We start from the raw sequence: 20,048 nt of genomic DNA on the forward strand, positions 1-20,048 counted from the left end.
TATATTACTGAAAATAATCTACATATAATAATCTAAATTGTATAATAGAGAATATATCCGTGCATAATTACTTAAATATGAAGATAAAACGAAACATCTACAACTTTGATAAAGTATTTTATATTAAATCTTGCAAACTATCAGATAAGAAATTTTAGATAAAATTAAAATTGAAAATAATGATAATTAATTTAAATACACAGAAATAGTTATATAAATGATTCAGGAGATAAGAGAAATTCCGAAAAGTATACAGTTAGAATATACATTATTATACATTATTAATTTACATTATATTCCTTAAAAATCCAATTGTTAGTTTGTTGAGGCGTCCTATTATACATACACTTTTAATAAAACTAAATACTGACTATAAACTTGCATTAAACCTGAAATTATAAAAAAAAATTAGCACAACATTGCCCTTCAATGCATTTGGCGTGTTGTGAGTATTAAAGTTTCGTAAGTATGTATATAATTCATTGTGTACAACATTGACAGGTTTCAAGTTTCCGATACACATAAAATTTATGCGCGCATTTGTTGGACACTTTGAAAACACGCGTCGGAATCGAAGGATACTAAAGCGAAGGGTGCCGTTATGTGGCACGCTGCAGGAAAATTGGTCGTAGTCTCTCTCTTTCTTCTCTGTATAAAAGTTTCTTTATGCAAATATCGCAGGTCACCTCAAGATTGACGACAACTTATACCGCTTCAGCGAAACTTTGTGCTGTTCTTGTTGAAGGGACAAAGGCGCACGATATCACGAAAGAAGGCATTTCACCGCCACGTGGAACTTGAGCTATTCGAGTTATTTATCCTAAAGATTGCAAAGTATGCTTAAATATGCAACGCATCACGTATCTGATCAATATGACAGAATAAAGTTTAAAATATAACATTATGATATATTTTTTTGTCATAAAAAATAGTATTGATTACGTGATTTTTTTATACGTATCTAGTGAATATAATTATAATTTTCGTTGTTTATAATTTATTTACAATTTTGAGGCAAAACTTATTTTTATTGTATATAATTTTTAATTTATAACAATATTTAATAAAACGATTAGATTTCGTTTTAACAGTAAAATTCGTAAAATAAGAGAAAGAAAAAAAAATAGTGAAGAAGAAAAATACATTTAATATTTATTTTAAATAATAACGATATATAATATGATTAATATAACTAACTTAAACTATTAATATCTTTATTATTTTTTCTGCGATAAATTATTTCTTATAAAACAAAACATAATTTCAATTATATTAAAACATTTTTATTACCTTTAAAAACATATACGTTTAAATTAGAAATAAAAAAATATACTTAATATTATATTATTTAATTGTGTCGCGCAATTTAATATTCCTTTGGAATATTTGTTTCGTGTCGTAGAAAATTTCAATATAGCATGAAATATTATTGTCGTTTTATGAGCTTGCTCGCGTATTTTCTCAAATTTTCTTCCAACTGGATGGATATTACACATTACACATAAGCAAAATATAACTATCGCTGGCGTTTAACTGGGCAATTGTAGTTTTTCGATTTCATTTACGGAGAAATGCCTTAGTGGATAAGGCGGACAATGGTAGCAGTGGGTATATGGCAATTTTAACTCCTATCCTCTCCACCTCGCCTCGCGCTAACATAAAGAAGTGTTAGCCCCGCAACCAATGTTGTTCACGGTCCAATACATCTTATCGACTTTACTTCGTCCTATCTACGTGGGAAAACTCTCATTCTTTCCCTCTGCCGCATCTTTCGTCCTTCTTTCGTTCGTCCTCCTGCCCACAGTTCGCCTCACCCTGGCCTCCATACCGGCACTTTGCCGTCCGTTTTCCTTCTCCCTCCTTCTCGAGATTATTTTTGTCTACGGCTTTAAATCTTTTCTTGGTACTTTCAAATAAAGTTTACGGTAGCGCCGGAGTTGATTTATATCGAGAAAAAGAAAGAAACGCACGAAAGAGAAGTAGTTGTGTCCGTGCGCATTCGCGCAGCTTATATGTGGTCGCGAGCGTAATAGTCGCGACATTCCGTGCTTCTAAATTACAGCTACATCTCGCAGCCTAACTCCCCGATGTCCTCGTGCTCTACAGATACTTTACGTGATATTAGCCCTCTATAACGCCATATTTACACTCGTTTCCAGCTTACGAAACTTCGCAAAATCGCATCACCACCGGCGAACACCACGCTCACTGCTCGATCCTCAGGAGATCTGCGAGTTTATCCTGTTTAGACCGCGAGCATGTCGAGAGAATGATTGACAATTTACATTTGTTCATTTGATCGTTTCTTACTACGTCACATAATAAGATATATAAACGTTTAATGATCAAAACGTAAATAAGATTTTCTTAAATTTTATTCTATCTTTGAAAAATGTATAAGATAAATATTGCGTTTATACAAGTATCTTATTTTGTTTTTATAAATATAAATGTATAAGCAACATATAATATTTTGTTTTTCTAAAAAAACTTGTTGCGTTAAACTATCAGTGGATAAATAATGTAAAAATTAAATTTTTCGTTACAATTAATCCGCGTTATTTCCAAAATATTTAAAAATTTATTTTTGTTTAATTTATAATCTTACTTGTAAAGCAACAATTCTAAAGGAAACTATAAATAATTATATAATTAAACAATTTTACAATTATACACGCATTGGACTGAAAAAATGTTTTGCTCTTTTTAAATGACATACCTCACGATAAATCGCACACCAATGCACCTGACTGCTCTTGCCAGTTAAATTGGCTTGCGCGCCTGCAATTTCAAAGTAAACCGTGAATCTGGCTTTGCGCGTTGCAGAGACCCGACTGCGAAGTCTTATCGTAAGCTGTACACTTCATGGAACAAGAGGGAAATACAACGACCAGTCTATCTATAAACTATTACGTGGCAACTGCACCCTCGTTACTATTTCTGCGGCTATAGATAGAGGAAGAACTTGATTTATTGATACTCCATTTAATTTCTGTTTCCTTCTCATTGCGCGCGACGTTGATTTCAATTTATGCATGAAAAAGGATTATTTACTCATCAAGCTCATTTAGCTGTTTTAGTAAAAAAAAAAAATTGTAATCAATTTTGTTTAAAAAAATAACAATACTGTGCACATATAGGTACTACTACAAATAATAATATTTTCAATTAATATAATAATTGTTAATTAATATATGATTAAAAATCCTTACAAATTAATTATTAAAGCTTCAAATAATACTAACATTTTTAAATCCAGTGTAAAGATTATTAAATATTATAGATATAATAAAAATTAATAAATGTTTGCGTAAAATTATGTAACTTAAATTTGTATTTCTAATAAAAAAATAAACATAAATAAACGTAACAGTCAATATATATATTCATACTACATTGCACGTAAATTGATGTCATAAATTATTAATGTAATATTAGTTAACAAAGCTTCTGTTTTTTAGATGTAGACGTTACAATATATCCTTTATGATTTATTCGCTACGGTTAAAAATATCGACACGATTGATGCAGAGGCTCAAACACGCGCCAGTGTGTGACAACATTATTGGATAACCACAATGTTACGTTAGTCATATATACGTCCCACTAATACCACTAAATCTCTGTAATGTGGGATTTTACAGCCTGTATCCAGGTGTGAAGCAACGAGGTGCACATCTGGTGGTAAACCACGTGTTCACTTACACACGCTTAATGCCCAAATAGCGTGTCTGCCAAATTGGAAGAAAACAGCAAAATCTGACATGGGTGAGAACATCTGTACATGCCAGTTACATCACATATGGATCATAGGTACATGATTTCGATGAGCACTAAGCGCTCGCGCAATTTACGTAATTAGAAGGGGCGCCTCGATCTTCCCCAAGAGACGAGAGAATTAGTCTTCCTATATGACATGGTGCAACACAAATCTAATTTGGAGCATACTTACAGCGTACATGCTTGAACCTATTTGGAATGCAAAATTCTGTCGGAAGCTCAAACAAGAACAAATCAGATATTTGACCGATGTACAATTCTTCTATTCTTTAACAGATCCATTGCGACTCAATTTATAGATTAAGATATTATTAAATTCTTTATAATGTTCTTTTAAAGATGTGCATTAGCATCAGTAATTTTAAATTGCTTGTCAATTTTTCGACAAATAATTGTAATCAGCTCACAATTTGCCTGAATTGGAAATTGTAAAATTTACACAAAGATATTATCCAATTCATATAGAAAAATAGTATTAGATAATAATAGTATTAGATACTAATTGTAAAACTCGCTGATGACCGAATATAGCTTTGTTTTCTTATTTATGTTAAGATATTATTTTTCTAATACGTTTTACAAGATTTCCGCAAATGAGTATCATGAGACTGCTATTGGGTACGCATCGGTCATGCAAAATCATACGAAAAACGTAAAAAAAGACATTCTGATTATCAGCGCGCGCGAACGAAATCCGCTGACGGAATGCTAAAAGGTCCCGCCCTTTACAGAAACTGTGTAACGCGACTGGATTCCGAAATCTTCAACGTGAAGGATCGTTTCGTATTCCGAGTAGCGAAGATGTAAATTTCCTCGCGGCGCGGCACCTTCGCGCGCGTCGACCGGCGGAAAGACAAGCGATGTCTGTTCGTAATGTTCCTTATTCCTTTGCCCCGTCCGCAACTTCCTTTAAGGTATTTCGCTCGTATTTTCAATACGTAGGCACTGCAGTATTTTCGTAGGTTACGGACAAACTTTTCACTTAAGTTCCTTCATTTAGTCGGCCGCAGCAGTATATTGGTTCGGCAAGTTGTACAGGTCGAACTTCCGGGCGCTTCGCCGCGCCCGTTCCTCGCGCTTGTCCGCGCGCGCAGAACAGTTTGTATTTACTTACGCGCGAGCGAAGGATGTTTTACCTTCCGGTGGCATGAACACTTAGAAAATTTACGTATCTTGCGTTTCTTGCCACGTTGCGTGCAATCGAAGAAATTGCCGTTGCTTAAACTTAACTGCACGCGGATCCACCTGAAACTCCGCGGCACTTTGAGCTGCGCAATTCTTTGTGCCATCGCAGTTATCCTAGGAGCATGCTCGCTTCAAATTAATTGCAAAACTTTCATAATTATAAGTTATAATTTATATTATTTGTGCCAAGGATTTTGACTTGAAACACGCGGTTACATGATTGCATTATACGTACACCTCATTTTGCATTCATAAGAAACTTCCTGTAATATACAAGTATAATACATTTTAGTATCGTCTATGTTTGATCAAACGCTCGTCTTACTTTGATCAAACGCAATTGACTAATTGAAGTACTTGAATGTTTTATCTATACATTTTATCTATATTTCATCGCGAAAAGAAAATTAGCACTCTTTCCAAAATTATATAATCAATTAGGAAGTAACGTTTCCTGACTCATCCCTTTGTAACGAACGTAATGTATCACTGCAATCACTAAAAGTAACACAACGTGAAGTTCATAGAAAAGTGAGTAATGATAAATGAAACATGAAAAGTTTTTTGTTAATTATGCATGTACACGAGCGAGAAAGGTCTTTGATACAAGTTTCAAATAGATTGCGCGTCGGGGAGTCCATTTTTCCACGCACGCTTTGACTTAGCCGTATAATACACGGTTCTCGTAATGCGTGCGCATTGGCATTTACATGAATATGACCTGCATATGAATATGCAGGTGCTCCAATGTATTTTAGTCTATGTTACCCATCCATGATATCCGATGCACATCACATGTCAAGCGCGCGCGTTTCTGCCATATGCTCGGACATAGAACAGGAAACGCTTATAACAGATATTACTACGAATAGTGATGGTAGAGACAACAGGATTATTCTTTTTGCTACGTTACAAACAACAGCAATATTTTTTAAATTACGCAGCATTTGTCAAAAGCATATATATAGGTATCTCAATCATATCCATTTGAAAACGAAAGAAGGCAATATTTACGCACTTGCATAATTCTATGTTAAATCACTGTAACTTCCATTTCGTTCTTTTTCCACAAGTTAAATTGCGTCGCAGTTTGGCAAGCTAGGGTAATGTTATTATACATTTCGCAAATATTTAACATTTACTAAGCTCGTTTTTGCAGTCGATTAATTCTTTTTTTCAGCTCTAACATTTTTGTAATAAATACGTTAGTCCCAAAAGAATATATTATACGAGTAAGATAATAATAGGTTATAGGTTACAGAAATGTAAAATGAATTATAAAATCCATTATAAAAGCCAGGTATCCAAGAAGATACAAATCATACATTTAATAGATATTTTACTGCGTTTTAATCTTTACTTTCTTTACCTTTTAAGCCAGATGTATACATACAAATGAACATCAAAAATTTGTTGTTATTTATTGTATAAACTTGTATTAACAACAAATTATTGTACAAGTTCAATTAATATACGCAGCAAACACCAAGGGCGGTATTCATAGTTTGTTCTTATTTCAAGACTGTCTTAAGTAATGTCTTAAGACGCTAATACGGCCCTCTGATTCGCGACTGTACTTAAGATGGTCTTGAATATAAGATCTGACTATGAATACCGACCTAAATCTGATCGAATAATACTCGGTGTGTAACTAAGGAAAGAAACGACCGACTTATAAACACAAATATGAATGTCCGAACATTCGCGTTTGCTGTTTTCGTTCGATGTTTGTTCGCTAAGTATATATATATATATACTAATATATATGTACTCAACTTTACGATGTTTTGGACAAATTATCAAATTTCTTTCTGATCCGCTTTTGAATGTATTAGTCATATCCCGTCGCTTGTATGGAACGAATGAGAAACATCTAGTAGCAACAACAATCATGTATCCCCAATCACGAAATCACGATGAAGATGCAATAATATGCGATTCACGAAAGCAATGCACCTTCATGCCGCTCGTTCGATGCCGCGCAGTCGAACGAGCGCAAAATGTGCACCCGTTGGTGCGTAGAAGTCCACACAAGTATGCGCTTATAAATGCAGTAACTTTCGTTATTTATAACCGAGCGAGCGGCGTAACTTAGCTGCAGCTACTTTTCGCCGATGTATTTATTTGTTATTCCCGCAACGCGGCTAAAACTGGGACGGTCGCGCATGTACATACATATATACGCCGTGGCTCAAAGACCGTTATTTACCGTGGCCCACGGGCCACGACACGGGCCCGGTGGCGGCTGTTTCGCAAGCTGGCAATAAATATGCGTAATGATATGAAACGGGATGTTTCCCTACTGGTCATGCGAGGAAACAGCGCGATGTCTTACCCTCCAGCAATGTCGCAACGTAACTATGCCCGACATTCTTTTTCTCTGCGTACAACCGCAATTGCGATTACGACGTGAACGCAGAATAAAAAAAATTTGAATCTATCTTAGAGTCTTAATACTCAGGACAAGTTCATCGAGCGTAAGAAGAGCAAAGATCCGGAGTTCAACATTAAAGTTAAAGGAAAAGAAATAAAAGCACTGTATGACATCCAATTTTATGCAGTTAAATTTTGTGATATATAAAATGATAAAGTATTTTTAGATTTTGCGGTTACATGTAATTACGATGAAGAAGTATATATTTAGAAAATATTTGTATAAATTTTCTTTTTTCGAAATATCGTAAAGTTTTAATAAAGTGTAATTAATTTATAACAGAGAAAATAGATATACTTTTTATAGATATATTTTTTTATTTATGAGAGGCATTCAATATTTTAGTGATTTGAGTTGGATGTTAAGAAGTAACCTTAATGAGTTTTGCTAGCCTTAATTGTGCCATAACTTTGCGATATGGGGCATAAACGTAGGTAATGGAGTCTTGTTCGCCATTAAATAAGCATTTGAGAATATTGCATGCGATACTCTGTTATAGGAAAAAAGATTGCTCACTACAGCACATCGATTTGGATCAACTATAAACTGTATTTGAAATAAATATCTTTTGGAACAGAAATTTTAACTGTACGAATTTTATGTATTATAAGTTTAATAATAGATTAGTACACACATTAGTGAAGTATGCAAAGTAAATAGCGTAATGACTAATTTACCCAAACTTATTATAATATTTACACAAAGGCAATCATTATACATTACATTCCCACAAATCAATATTGAATAATGAAATATTTACCTGTTTAAATTAATTATGACGTTGTAATTAAACTAGTCACGACCAATTATAATTGTCCTTGCATCTTTATAAATAAAATTATGCAAAAATCCGAAGAAATGGAACAAAGAAAGGTTACATAATCTTTTTATCCAAAAATAAAGAATTTTTATTTATTAAAAAGAAATATTATAAATACGTAAAAAGAACAATTTTCCTGAATTATCTAAAAATTTAATTAAACCTAAAATAATTTGATTTGGGCCATTACAATAATTAGATCGAACTTTAAACGTCCGACCTAATTATTTTAATGGTCCAAATCAAATTATTTTCAAATCTAGTTAAATTTTTAGATACTTTTGCTACTTTTAAATACTTTTTTTAGATACTATTTGTATCTAATTGTACTAGACTTAAAATGTTTTGCAGATTATCATCAATGTTTGAGCATTATACATATTTATTTTTATGATCTAACAAAATTATTTTCAGATCCATATACTACTAAATTTTTAGATACTTTAGCAAAACCGTTCTTTCCGTGTACATGCTAGGACTTGGGAATGTCACATCTAGTCTTCAGGATTTAAAAAAAATGTTAGGAATCATTAATTCTCACTTTGACAAAGTATTTATAATATTATATAAGAGAGAGAGATTGATTTTCTTCAGATATTTTTAAAGTCCCATGTTAAAATATTTCGAAAAATTAAAAAATCCAAACTTTGTGTTATTTTTCTAATTATACATGTATTATTTATATACCAAACTTAGTTAGGGAGTTAATTAAATGTCTGATATTGATATAAAACTTTATTATCTTTCATACATAGACTGTTTGCAGAGAGAAAGAATAGGCTGTATAAATTTTCATAGGAACCGCATTTTCTTAGGAAAGCAATGAATATTCTATTATCTCCCTACGGAAATCTTGGAGTATAATCCTGCGCTTCCGCGTAGATGCTTGATTCCAATTTGATGAATTATTCGTATGAGCGACTAAAACTCACCATGGAAATCCTATTCGATGAATAATATCGGTAATACGGATGGTCGGCGTGGAAAGTGGATCGTCGAGCGCGTAAGCGCCGCCGCTTATCGTCATTAAACTTCGCGAATTCTTGACTACGAGAAAGGCGAGAAGTTAAGGATGTAATCGCTGTTTAGTCAGCTCACCGTGGAAGATTATCCGCTCGTTATCGCGTTATCCGCAATGCCGTCACACAGTCACGTTTCTATGGCGATTTCGCGCGGACAAGATCAACCAGAGAAAAATCAACATTTACCGATTCTACCTTTCTATGAGATAACATTATGCATTTGTTTCATGCTACAGAGAACAAGAAAGAAGCCACTCACGTCATTTATTATGCTATCCATACCGAAAATATTCACGATATCAATATATTTGAACTGTTATTTCATTTTCATAATTCTTTTTTAACTCGTCCATTAACGTTCAATTGAACATTAGCCTTTTAATAATTTGAATGATCAAAGGCATTATAATAAGAAAATAAAACTGCCATGCATATTCTACCAATGAACGAAATTTATTATTCTGAATGAAGACATTTTGTGAAAATTAATTATTAGATATTATAAATTTACATTAACTAAATGTTATGTATAAAATTTAAAAGTAAAATAGATAAGAATTGTTCTTATATAAAAATATATTAGTTTTTGTATAAAAAGAAAGACATTCTCCAAATGTTAACGAATAATAACGAGACGCTATTTTCTTTTGTTTAAACAAAGTTAAAGCTTATAAAATATACAAAATTATCTTATAAGCAAGATATGTAAAGAGTACAAAATAATGCGCGTTAAAAATTACAATACATTGTAGTATCATAAAAAGAGAAATGATTATCGCAAATACAGATTAATAAGAGGCTACGATCAATTTGTTGATAGTCTCAGTTCGATATAGCAGTCAAATTAGTATATAGCAGCATCACGGTGCCAGGACCAGAACGTCATCCAGAAGATGGTTGACGGCGTCAATTTGCGCGAATATGCGAACGCGTCTCGCGCGTTTCTCCGCACACACGCCGCATATCCGCTCTTCTAATAATAACATGTTTATCGAACGATGACGCGACTATTAAGCTAAACGTAGGGTTTGGGTAATTATGCGGCAGCCTATCAGGAGGGAAGCATGGCTCAGTTAACGTCATTGATATCGATGAAGCGTACCCGGTCCATACTCCCTATCCCTTACGCTTACCTCCTCTTCCCAACAGCTGTATATCGCGGATCTGGGCCACCCAATTACACGCTCATCTATGATCCCGGATCTAGGAGACGTACAAATTGATCTGTCTAGGAAGTATCGCGGTACCTCAGTCGACGGAGGGGATATGGTTATGGGCATCGACGGTATCGGGACGGATTGGATGGATCCCTTTGCGCTCGGCGCACCAACCTCCTGAAGGCGGAAATTACGGATAGTGCGGATATCCCCCAATTTAACAGCCATCGTATAATGCGATATGTCTTCCCAGCGATTGCTGAGATATATTACGAAACAGCAGGTAATCGATCGTTGCTTTTAACCTCTCTTGAAGCTTCGATACGCTCCTGTTATTTTCTCTAAAGGCTATGGCACGCAAAAAATATAAGATTTTTGCCTACTTACTGCAGTCATCTTAAGAAAAAAAAATCCTGCAATCTGTATTAGAATGTAAGCATTTTTTAATAAAACAACATTTGTAATTAATAAAACAGATTTATAAAATATACGAAAATTTCCTTTTGTATTCTGGTAAATAAGCATACATATATTTGAAATTGATTTATGCTAACTAGAAAACAAAACAAACTACAGTAATAAATTGAATCTCAGACAGAAATAATTGATCAATCAACACACATGCTCGATGTTGATTCCATATCGATTGATCAATTATTTCTGGTTGGAGTATAATTTTATTCTGTAAATAAAATAAAAGGTAATTTTTCAGTATATTTTATAAGTTTATTAATTGGAAATAATGTTTTATTAAAAAATAATTCATTTTAATGTATTTTGCAAGATGTTTCACTATATTTTCTCGTTTTTTTACGTCAATCTGAAGATCAAAGATAAGTAATAAAAAAAGTTTTAAGCAGTAAGACGTAAGCAGTAAATCATTCTAAATCATTCTAGACTTGTTATTGTTTACGTTATTGCTTTACATTTCTACTGTAATTGATAGATTCGCTTACTGTTTACGTCTTATTGCTTATTATATTTTTTGTGTAACAAAAGTTAGCCTTAATTAAGAACAAGGATGCGAATCACTGCGATCTGTGGAATCACTGCGTCTCTGGTTAATTAAAAAAAAAACATATTTTGATTCACGTGATCACTTCTTATACACATAAAATATTTTATATAAATAATACTTATTTCTATCAATGATTAACTTTAATATCGGTTTAATTTATTCTTTATCCTTTTCTATTCTTAGAACTTAGAAAAGAGGTAAGGTAAGTTAAACCAAGATTAAAGTTAATCTACATTAGTAAAAACGGGCATAAATTGGTTTGTACATATAATTGTAAGAAATAGAAAGCTACGTATTGAACGTATTATTCCTTTCTTTATGATCGTATTGCCACAATTCTTCGTTTTCCTCTTAAGCTCCGATTACACGATGTTTGTCGCATGTCAGCCACAACACGGTCTCAGACATGAATGAGTTAAGACAATCGCAATTTCAACGCTTATTTACGATCACGACCAAAGTGTTTGTCATTTGATACTAATGGAAATTGTCATTTGTTTACGGCCGCAGTATCGACATTGAGCAAATCATGGTTAACTACGGTGTGCTTACAATTTGGCAGAGACGCATTGCTTGCCATGTTTGTACACGTACAGTGATTAACTTATATGGTCTTATGCTCCGTTTGCGCTCATGGACCGTCATTAACAACGTCATTACATCTACTTTCAGATCCCAAATGATTGATTAATCATTGCAATATTTCTCTAAACTACTATTTACACATCCAATTGGTTTTTTTTATTACTAATATGCGTTATTTTATCACATATTAACAAAAAGTATATTAAAGATTTTATGTTATTCCTATTATTGTTCTTTGTTTGCTTTTCAAAAATTATCGACGAATTATCAATAAAATCAAATTAATAACAATTATTAATAAATGTGATTGTTTACAATTAGTAATTTACAATTAGTAGTTAATTAAAATAATTAAAATATTTATCACAGAAATGATAAATAAAAAAGTCGTAATTTTCTTCGATTAAAATAAAACTGAAATAAAACTCGAAGGACCTCCTCGAAACAGCGCCTAATTTACATATCAAGCAAGTCGATAATGAAATTATTTTTAAGTGCTTAATGGAAGTTTGAAATGCGACATTATCGAATTGAGAAGAGGGTTTACATATTTTGCATATCAAAAGAATACTTTACTCGCAATATAAGGATTCTATTGTATCCATTATAAAAAAATATTCTGCAAACATTTGTTAATTTTCGTTCTATGTAAGAAATTATTAACGTACTGTTCCCAATCACATTATATACGAAAAGAATTGATTAATTAATTAGCAAACAGTTAGTTTTGTATGCTTGTATGTAGAAATTATAACGTAAAAACAAATTTCTCTATCTTTCTTCAAAATATAATAAATAATGTAAATATAATAATATTCATAATTGTCTTATAACAATTTTTAATAATAATTATAAAAATCTCAATTTGAATTATTCTGTAACTCTTCAAATGATTAAATATTTGTTATAAGTAATAATTTTAATTATTACAACTAGAATATTATATGCAAAATAAAATAATTAATTTATAAGCTATAAAATATAATATTCTTCAAAGAAAATGAAAAAGAGAAACAAAGGAATTTATATCGGTTTTTTTTACTTTTCGGATTCAAGATAATTATTGAGATATTTATTTATGATATTTATATCATCAACGTTTAATTTGCAAGATTTAAATGACGTCTGCAAATTTTCTTCTAATTTTATTTGCGTCACTTATTAATTAAAAAAGAATTAAAATACGCAAATTAAATTCTGTTGACAAATCTTTATAGTACCGATCTCAGATGCTGTACATGGGTACTTAGAAAAGATAGTATCGCTCACTTCCTTGGCTCAGTATTAATAAGAGCGAGAAACTAATGAATTAATAAAGTCTCAAGTTTGCCGGCGGCGGAGTCGAGTCTCTTTCCCGGCACCTACCGTACGACGCATACGTACACTCCGACGACTTGGTGTACCCGAAGCATATATACCTCCGGAAACACGACCGCAGTATGACATGCAGCTCCGTGCTCGCGCGAGGAGTCTGGTGCAAGGTGGAAAGCGCACCTACTGCGTGCGAAACGACGAGACTTGGCTGCTGCTGTAGCAGAGGTCTCGGGGAAGTTTCCCATTATAGTCTCTCTTGACTGGTACTAGCTCTCCTCTCTGCACCGACATCCTACCTCTCCTTGATTTTCTCTCCACAGCTCCACGCTTGGCGCCTCCCTTGTCTCCCCAATCTCTTGCCTAAAGTACCGCACACCTTCGGTGGTAAGCTATGGGCTCGAACTATTCCATCGTTACCGCTATAGTTTAGTTAAACGTGCCCTTTCGCTTTGGTCCCTGGTTTGCTTCTTGCTTCTCCCTCCGACCCTCTTCGCAATCTTCTCTCTTTCTCTCTCTCTCTCTCTCTCTCTCTCTCTCTCTGCCTATCTATCTATCTATCTTTCTTTCGTTCTCTTGTTCTCTTGTCTGTCTACGCGTCTCTCGGACCTAAGTCCACAATATGCAAATTTGACCCCCGCTAAATTTGCTCGAACCAGCCAATCTTCGTTGTTCGGCAAACTGCGGCAACGGGTCGAGCGACACGGAGAGATTGCTGCCTTCGTCGCAGCCGGCTTCGTCAGAATCGACTTGGAATTTCGAGGACGCACCGCTGAATTAGGCGAATTCGATTAAATCGGATTCGTGTAAACAGCCACACCGTACGGTGGAAAGTTTGGCGCGGTTTGCTGTAGCTGCACGCGACGCGCGTAGAGCTATCGGAACTGGTTTCTCATGGCGAACTTCGAAGGTGCATGTGACTTTAACGTTTCTGGTTAGACTTCGCCTTAACATAAGCTTAATTAAGATTTGGACGCGTAAGTAAATATTGTTTAAATGCAACTGTCAATTAATAATCTTTGTGTACCGTTTGTAATAGATAATTAGCTTAATTAAAGATTGCTGTAAAATAAAGTATATTGAAAAATTGAATGATATATTTTTAATTATAAGTGGATTTATTTAATTATAATAGTATATTATATACACATTTTCCAGTAATAACATTTATTTAGAGCATTTTCTGTATGTTAAATTAATAAAGAAAATGTTATAAAGTCTTTTAAAAATATTATCATAATTTTTATCTGTGTAATACACACGTTCCGGATCAATTTAAGTGATTTTTGATTACCATATCCGATGACTCACGGTATTTTTGTTTGCATTTATTATATTTGTAGTTCATAATGGTTACAAATATTACAAAGGTATTATAAAGAAGGGAAAATTCAGCGTGAGACATTTATGACCTTAATATAGAAAAAATACAGAAAAAAAAGTATTAAATTATCATTCTATTTAAAACGATAAAAAAAATCTTCTCTAGAATAACATAGACATAAATTAATAATAAAATTTTTATTTCTATTTTGCAAATTATTTGAAAAAATGAATAATTTAATTGGGTTTAATGATAAATTAAGTTGTCTTGAGAAAAGATTATTAAATCAAAATGTTATAAGACAGAAATTAATACCTCGAAAAAAGTTTCTCGAAAAAAAAAATCAAGTAATTTATATTCAATTATATGACTACGTAAAAACTGTATGAAGATGAGATAAGAGTAGACTAAAAAATACATTTGGAATAGGTAGATAAGACAGGATTAAATATTACTCTGCGTAGTCTTCTAAAAAAATGGCAGGATGTAACGAATGCACACAACCGTTTCGAAGAAAGATGTAATTCATCAGGACAATGTGTAATGGGGAGCGTAAGATACAATCTTCCCGTTATCTTCTTAATTAGTTTCATTTGGTAATCTCTGTGAACTCCTACAACGTTTGACAAATGACATAAGGGGTTCTTACTGTAAGGATCTTACATCTTGCCTATCCGATCGTAATAGATAACATTTTTAATTAAGCAACGTTTCTCGACGAACATGCTTAACAGAAGGATATTTATCTTACCATATGATAGGGGGTGAAGAGAAAAGTTGGTTAACGAAAGATTTTACCGGAAAACGTCCTTCGGTAAACGGAACAAGTCAAATTAATTCTTTAGACGCGACAAGAATATCCGTGTGAGAATCAACATAGAATATTTTATATATAATTAATTAATTATAATTATAACTAATTAATTTAATAATTCTTGTAATGTTAAGAAATATGTTTTGTGCAAATAATAATCATTTACAAAAATTTAATAATTTCCTATTTATGTAATAAAAAGTAATTATAATTAATTACGTAATATTAAATATGCTTTATTTTAAATTATTAAGTATTATATTACGTTACACAATATAAAAAATAAAACAATGTCTGAAATGTTTTTAAATAATTGAAGAAAACTATATATAATATTAAAAAATTTTTTTTGACTATATTATTCTCCTTTGATTTTCTTTATCTTTTGAAGTCTTCTTTTTGAGTCTTATTTGATAAACTTTATGTACAAATTTGATGACACGCGATGAATTTCCAACTAAGAAATTTGTGAAAATTTTAAATCAGAGGTATCCTGACACAGCAGATCGCGTTGTTCATACTTTAATCTATATATTATAAAAATATAATGCCAATAAAATATTTCAAAAATACCATTTTCATTTCTAGCAAAGAGATAAAATATTTCCAAAATATTATTTCATTTAAATGAGTAATAGTTATTCTTACTTAAATAAATTATTACACAGTTGTATTTTTAAGATATATTAAATTAAAAACTTTAACTAGAACAACGTAATCAACGCTATATATATGCCCTTATCTTTTCCCTCCTCAAAGTATTATATATAAACTATAGATTGTACGTTTCATTTCATAAAATTTATACTCGTCATATCGCAGACTGATCAAAATCTTGGGCAGACTGATGGCAAGTCGAAGAGCTGTAAATAGGTCGGGAGAGTTCTGTCCGCTTTGTGAGCAACATGCTCTGCCGAGCGCCGACTAACGCCGCAGGTCTTCAAATATACATGGATAGACTTCGTATCGGATTTCCCTGGCGAGCAGGAAAAGCGGCTCCGTCGGCGGCACTTCTCCTCGCACAAATAAGAAGTTCCTTTGGCGACGTGTCCCATACACATCCCGTTTGTCCCTGAAGCTGCGACGTGAGCTTGGCAAAAGACGGACTTCAAGGCATCGCGCTCTCCAGCACAGGTCTCCGGCGAATCCGCGCGCGGATATAGAAATCTTCTAAATTGTAAATTATACAGGAATCGCCGTCAGGAAACCGTAACTCTCGTATAAATTATTCAGCATGAAAATGGCAAGTGTCGCGATTGAATGATTTAATCCCTTCGACACGCTCAATTTCGCATATAGAAGATAGTCTGGATTATGAGACGCTCGCTGTAATCGTGTTTTCTGTCTCCCTGCAAGAAAACTCAATAAATAAATTGCATATCTTGGAAGAATTCTTTGAATTTATCTTATCATAAAATTTCAAAACTTTACATACTATTAACCATTAGAATTACAAAAAAAATTATTATTTATATACTTTAAATTTTAGAAAAAAAAATGAATATCAAAATTAAGTCCATAAAGAAAACACATGCTGATATGCTAGACATTGTTTTATTAAAAATTTAGTTTTAAATTTTATATTTGTACAAAAAGTTAACATATAATAAACAACATTAAATAAGATTTAAAATATAATGTATTTGATTGCTGTATAGATATTGTACAAGATAATCTATTTAAGTTATCAGCTTTTAAATAGTTCTTGTATTATTTCTGAAACAATATTCCTAAGTACATACGTTTTGTTGCATTAAAAAAAATATAATCTTTTCATGAATATACTTAAAACTTATGTATAATTTGATTTTTTATTACGTTAAAAATTAATTCTTTTAAATTATATTTAATGAAAATAATATTAAGAAATATCATATTTATTGAAACAAATTATAAAATTAATGATCAAAGATGATTCTTAATATTCTGCCTTAACATTTTAATTGCTTATAAAGTAATTGAATTTATTTCACAAAGGGTATAAAATTTTATTTTGAAAAGAATAAAAATGATGCAATAATACAAATGCATTAACTTTTAATTATTCCTAATTTTATGCAAATAACAAAAATTCACATCTATTCACATTTATTTCACTTAAATAATAAAGTGCGCCTTTCGTCAAAGATATTTTTTGATCGCTGACAAATTCAGCGTTTATGTATTTAAGTATCATTTCCTTCCAATTGAAATTGATGAATCCTGTTGTGATACAGGAAATAATCTAAAATCATTAACTTTACAGGACTCTGCAAAGATAAAGCGGGACGTTTAGCGGTCATCGATAATATTGTCGCGGAGACATCGTGTATCTCTTAACTCTATAGAAATGATTTGCCATCTCCTCGTCGGTCTTTCCCTCAGCAACCCCGTGAATATATCCTTCTTCAAATTTCTTTCCTTTCCTTGCATTCGCCTCGTCTCTATCCGGTTGCTAAGTTCCTACGAGACTTCGGAAACCTTGCCGTTCACAAATCCCTTTCCTTGTCCCGACGGAGCAAGAAATGCAACTCTCCTTAGGGAATTAATTGCGCTGTAAAACGTAGATTCAAATCCGTGCTTCAAAGAAGAGAAGAAGCGAGATATGGGAAAGAAAGATAGAGACATCGTTTTCCTTTTCTTCCGTCGTCCGAAAGATTTTCCCAAGATGGTTCTCTCATCTCGGCTGCAATCAGTGTCGTAAATTGCTTGCAATCGGTCCTGCAATTAATTCCAGCTCATCCTCGAGGATTTATTATTCTCAATAATACTATAATATTCTTGGTGACCAGACAGTTTCTCGTTTTGGCTACCGTGTTTTCTTTTCGTCAAAGACAATCTTTTATTTCTTTTTATACCTAAGATAAATTAAATACGTTGTTATTTTTGTTGGAAATTCTTTTTCTTTTCATGGTATCATTCAAAATTATGACAGACTAACGTCTGATATTGTAATAAACACGAAACAGTGAAACAGAAAATATAGATCTATTATTTATCAATGAATTTTCTGAACTGGTATGGTAAGTTGAGTAAAAAAAAACTTTATTCCTTTTACTTCAAATTATTATATCATGTGCAGTTCAAAGAGTCCTTCGATATAAAACAGGCTTTATGCCAAATATCGATCAAAATTGATCGAATGTGATAGATAACTTACATTTTTAAAGGCGCGCAAACCATAAACTTCCTTTCCTCTTTTATCTTAATAACTTTCTTTTGTCTTTCAAACGAGCGATCAATTGGAACTGTGGTAACTTAAGTTTCTACTTAAATTAGTGTCTTTTAATATATATGTACACATACATAATTATTTTATTTCATAATGATTTAGAAAACTCAGAAAATATTATGAATAACAATTACGCTCTTTGTAAAATACTTATATCTTTATGAATCAAGAAATAATTTACATTATTATTATACAATATTATTATAGAATTTATCATTATCCTAAAATTATTTTATCTTATCAATTACATTTATATTTTTGCATTTAGAAGTTAATAAAATAATATTTTTTGTTGTATCTCTGGAATTAAAAAATGTTTGTATATGTTTCAAAATATATTTCTTAGATTTTTAAGAATTTTTATTACGTGTTTTACAATAAATTGTCAGAAGGAACATATTCTCTAATGAATTTATCATATCTTTGAAAATTTCAGTAACACAATGTTAAATTTTTTAATCGGACGTTTAGACAATTGATAATCTGACATAATTTCATCATATGTTACATAAATTCATTGTTTAATTACAATATTTATTCAAAACAAATAATATGTGCACGCAATTATAGCATACATTGTTATTCAACTTTTAATATATTGTAAACATCTAATGCATTTTTTTAATTTTATCATGGATAATTTTATCAGAAATTAAATAAAATATGTAATTAAAATAATTATTTCATTTAAAATGAATAATCTGCGCACACATTTATGGCATACGTTTTTGAGCAAAAACCATTAATACGCGGTACACGTTCAATATCGTATTCTGATCATTTTTTTGTTTACAGACAATTTGTGTTTCTGCATAAATATCCGCAAATTCTTTTTTAAATTCTTCTTTCTTGTCGCATGGCATATCTTCAATAAAATCAAGGAAGCACACAATAGAAGCTGCAAAAATTATACTAAATAATTAACTATATAATAATATAATCTAGTCTATATAATATTAAAACTAAATTTAATTAATTAAGTAAATAAAATTAAACAGATAAAGTGAGAAGAACTTAAAATTGCATTATAATTAATAATTAAACGAAATGTACCAAAATTCGTTATTCAAAATACTATCGCAAAATACATCTCAAAAATTGAGTAAAAAAGTTATTTGTAAATTTTTATTTTAAGCAGTAATTTTTGAGATAATAATGATTTACAGACTATGCTTTGATAGCCACATGATTAATGAGTCGCGTATGCAATAGTATTAATAAACGTTCACAAATGCCCACTTCAGCACGTTTACTAATATTTACAAATAATCTTCTAAACGTAATATATAATTAGCCATATAATTTTTATATCTCAGAATTTCTATTGCTTAGAATATAGTTTACAAATAATTTTTTAAATTAATCTTTCAAAATATAATATTTTTTT

General features: G+C 31.7%; 1 pseudogene; it reads right to left on the minus strand.

Moving 5' to 3' along the window:
* Positions 1-17,615: 17,615 nt before the first annotated feature.
* Positions 17,616-20,048, minus strand: part of LOC108751635 — a 4,032-nt pseudogene continuing 1,599 nt past the window's right edge.

The sequence above is a fragment of the Trachymyrmex septentrionalis genome, unplaced genomic scaffold, assembly GCF_001594115.1.
Source record: "Trachymyrmex septentrionalis isolate Tsep2-gDNA-1 unplaced genomic scaffold, Tsep1.0 scaffold51, whole genome shotgun sequence".
NCBI lineage: Eukaryota > Metazoa > Arthropoda > Insecta > Hymenoptera > Formicidae > Trachymyrmex > Trachymyrmex septentrionalis.